This window comes from Kogia breviceps, chromosome X (assembly GCF_026419965.1).
Source record: "Kogia breviceps isolate mKogBre1 chromosome X, mKogBre1 haplotype 1, whole genome shotgun sequence".
Classification (NCBI taxonomy): Eukaryota; Metazoa; Chordata; class Mammalia; order Artiodactyla; family Physeteridae; genus Kogia; species Kogia breviceps.
Window position 1 is genome coordinate 104,307,882 of NC_081330.1, and position 4,613 is coordinate 104,312,494.

At 36.6% G+C, this 4,613-nt stretch overlaps 1 non-coding gene across 1 annotated transcript; it reads right to left on the reverse strand.

Moving 5' to 3' along the window:
- Positions 1 to 1,060: 1,060 nt before the first annotated feature.
- On the reverse strand, positions 1,061 to 1,133 carry TRNAG-GCC (transfer RNA glycine (anticodon GCC)). The gene has a single exon. It is a non-coding gene; the product is annotated as a tRNA-Gly (tRNA).
- Between the last annotated feature and the right edge of the window lie 3,480 nt (positions 1,134 to 4,613).

Below are 4,613 nucleotides of genomic sequence, written 5' to 3' on the forward strand. Positions count from 1 at the left end.
TAAAAGTATGAGACCCAGAAGAGGACCACAGAAGATAAAAATACTAGGGCAATGACGGTAGGTGAAGACCAGGGTAGAAATCAGACATTCCTAACTAGTATTTTATTAATTGCCCATTTAGATGTAGTACAGATCATGACCAGAAACACAGTGTAGACATCTATTGTGTGAATGTGCATGCTTAATTTTATTAGTAAGTCTATATAGATGTAGTTTCACAGAATGAAATTATTCTCACTCAAGTAATCTAGAGATAGAAAGATAAATACACAGATACATAAATATGGATGAATTAAGCACAGCCATAGCTCAATATAAAAACAATTTATTCTTTATAACGAAGAACATTGTTTGTGAGAATACCACACCTGTATGTCCATAGTACTTAATCCATAAATATGGATATATAGGCATTTATACATATGTATAGAGAGATACAGATACGTATATGGTTAGAGAGAGGGATAGCAGTGTACCACAGTTCATGAAACTGGATTTTAATGCCATTTTAGATTCTAAAATATTCTAGTCACAATTTTTAGAAATCCATGTATGTAATTTTTTAGTGTTCACCTATATATTTAGACCTATACAATTTATATTTTTGCTATTATTATAAATGGTATCTTTTGTTTCATTGAATGAACTGATAAGTTATTGCTGTTATATATAAATGGAACTGATTACTGTAGATTCATTTTCTATCTCTTGGCCATAATAATCATATTTTTATTATTGTTCATTCCAATTATGTTCCAGGCAGTTCCCTAAATGTGTTACATAATTTGGCCTCCTACTTTTCAAAAGTTAACACTATTATTACACTTTTTTGCCTTAAGGTATTGGCTAGAGTTTCCAGACCAATGTTCAAAAGAGCAGTGAGAACAGGCATTCTTTTTTTTTTTTTAACGTTTGTTTGTTTGTTTATTTATTTGGCTGCACAGCGTCTTAGTTGCAGCATGCGGGGATCCTTGTTGCCACCTGCAGGATCTTCGTTGCAGCATGCGGGATCTTTTAGTTGCAGCATGCAGGCTCTTAGTTGCGGCATGTGGGATCTTAGTTCCCTGACCAGGGATCGAACCCGGGCCCCCTGCATTGGCAGAGCAGAGTCTTAACCACTGGGCCACCAGGGAAGTCCCACAGAATTCTTAAATTGTCCTTTAACATTAAACCTCTAAAAATTCACTACTGAAATAATTTTTATCACATTAATGATGTACATTTCAATCTGGGTTTGTTAAGCATTTTTATTTTGAAATGTTTTTGGATTTAGTCAAATGGATTTTTATAGCCAATTTACATGATGATAAGATTTTTTGTTTATTGTACCTATTGCTTGACTATGTTAATAATTTTCATATTGTTAAGTGTTAAATTCTGGAGCAAAATCTACATAAGTCATTTTTTATTATGGCTTAATAAAATCATAGATTCATTTATTTTAATTTTTAGTCATTTTTATTTTAACTAGAAAGACATTACTAATTTCCCTTTTGTACGTTACTTAATTTTTAAAATATATTCTAACATGATTATAATCATGGTGAATATCAGTTTTATAGTCTTAACTACCTTAATTATCATTTTAACAAGGTTGAAGATGATTTTTCTCTCATGAAGCTAGAAGTTGTAATACAGTGGTCCAGGCCTTGTGCAACAGTCCTCAGTCCCTGACCCATTCTGTCCCTCAGACGTCCTTGATCACAGATTCCACCCTCTAGATCTCCTTACAGTTGCAATTTGGTCCTTGCATCTCCACCCTTTATCTCCAAATCATATATTGATTAAATAAATATTTTATATTTAATTTATTGAATTAAACAAATGTTTTATTAAAGTTATTGGTATTTTTAGAGGATCTTTGCATCCATCTTTTTATGAGTCAGCCATTTCTAGATAAAGCTGGGGTAACAAACCACTCCAATATGTCTGTGGCATACAAGAATGTTATTTTTTTCTCACTCCCCAGCAAATTACACGTTGACTGCAGTTCTGTGCCTCCACTCCGATGTCTCCATCATCCTGGGATCCAAGCTGAGAGAGGAGCCCTTATGTTATATTATTAAAGGGAAAAGGGCAAAACAGCTGGTGAAATTCAGCAATAGCTCTAAACCTTTTGCTTGGAACTGTTATACAGGATCATACTCACATTTCATTGATCAAACCAGTTATGTGGTCAAGCTTGTTATTAATAAGTTGAGGAATCATATTTCTCCCACAGGAAGGTATTGCACATCACATGACAATGGACAGGGACATATGATCTTCTTACACGGAAGGGGGATGTAAATAACTATTCAATCTAATCTACCAAAATAATCATAAGTGAGATTGTTTGGTAAGGCTCATTTTAGTTTTATCTTTGTCAGGTTTCATGCTGCTTCTTTCTAGGTATGCTAGCCTTATAAAATAAATTGAAAAGATTTTCAGATTTTTTTCCTGGAATCACACACACACACACACACACACACACAGAGTCAACTCTCATTATCCTTGGTAGTTAGTTTCAATAAAGTCACCAAAAAGACTGAATTAGTGAATACTAAACCATTGCTCCTAGGACAAATACAGCATTAGATTTCTGTGAGCCCTGGTCCCATTTTCGTTAACCAATAAATACACAAGGTTGTTTTATGTGTGTTTGTTTAGACACCTTATTTAATATATATTTTTGATTCATTAACATTGAACTCAGTCAACAACACTATAACCCACACCTGAACAAAGCTTCTCTAACACCTGTGTTTTCTCCAGACACATCATGGCCTTTTCGCACTTAGGAACGCTAGACAGCACTTCAACGCTACCTTTAGGGGCCATTTTAAACAACGAAATCATCAAAAAGCACAAACACGTGGAAAACGAGGCATTAAATATACTGCAAAAAGGACACGTTTACATTATGAAAACTGAACTCCCCATTTCCCCCATACGCCCAGCTCCTGGCAACCACCATTTTACTCTATTTCTATGAGTTTTTTTTTTTTTTAATGAATTTATTTATTTATTTATTTATTTATTTTGGCTGCGTTGCTGCACGCGGGCTTTCTCTAATTGTGGTGAGCGGGGGCTACTCTTCATTGCGGTGCACAGGCTTCTCATTGCGGTGTCTTCTCTTGTTGCAGAGCCCGGGCTCTAGGAACGTGGGCTTCAGTAATTGTGGCTCGCGGGTTCTAGAGCGCAGGCTCAGTCGTGGCATGTGGCATCTTCCCAGACTGGGGCTTGAACCCGTGTCCCCTGCATTGGCGGGCGGATTCTTAACCACTGTGCCACCAGGGAAGTCCCAGTTTGTCTGTTTTTAGATTCCACTTATATGTGGGATCATATAGCATTTGTCTTTCCTTGACCAACTTCGTTCACTTAGCATAATGCCCTCAAGGTACATTTTCTTCATCCATTCATTTCTCAATGGATACTTAAGACTTCACTTTTAATTTTACAAATGTTTATGCTTTTAAAATTCTTTCCATATATTTATATGTTTAGATTAAAGGTTTTTTTTTTTAATGTGGACCATTTTTTAAGTCTATATTGAATTTTTGTGTGTGTGTGTGGTACGCGGGCCTCTCACTGTTGTGGTCTCTCCCGTTGTGGAGCACAGGCTCCGGAGGTGCAGGCTCAGCGGCCATGGCTCACGGGCCTAGCCACTCCGTGGCATGTGGGCTCTTCCCGGACCGGAGCACGAACCCGTATCCCCTGCATCAACAGGCGGACTCTCAACCACTGCGCCACCAGGGAAGCCCCTATTTAATTTTTTTGTTACAATATTGTTTCTGTTTTTTCCATGTTTTGGTTTTTTGGCCTCAAGGCATGTGGGATCTTAGCTCCCCAACGAGGGATTGAACCTGCATCCCCTGCATTGAAAGGCAAAGTCTTAACCACTGGACCTCCAGGGAAGTCCCACTTTAAAGTTTTTAAAGCTGGGCATACTGGAGGTAGAAATACTGCCTGCACAAGGGTCAATTCTGATACCTCAGTGGATGCAACTCAATTCCTATACATAAGTGGAAAGGTTTTGTTGATTTTGAGGGAGCAAAATAATGGAGATCTTTCAGCTGTAAAGGTTGGAGGTACCAAGGAATGATTATTCCCTTCAGCCAGTTACAGAAAAGGACCTACTCCTGACACTCTTCCTGAGTTAAGATGAACAACTGGATATAATTTACATAAAAGTTTTTGATCTCTATGGAAGAAATATACATGTACTATTAGTGTTGTTGCTGTTGGTATTTTCCATATCATACTATTTCTTTAAAATTGTTGACAATGTTCGAAGAATTACCCATATGTACTTAGATTACATTTTGTTGAAAAGAAATAGTCATATGATGCAACTAACCAGAAGAGATGCTAGTATTTTTAGGGTTTTCATCTTTGTCCATAAATTGAAAATCACAGTACTGAGGGACATAATATGATTTGATTTTAGTAAATATGTCAATTAAAATTGCATAATATAATTTCAAACTAATATTACACAAAGACCTTTAATTTTTTTTCCTTTCATTTGGCTTTCATGGTAAGGGTCAACCCTGTTCTAGTGAAATGACTCCCCCAGCAGTATCAGCCAGAGCACCATCTGTCAACAAGTCAGTTAAATTAACCTTTGCACT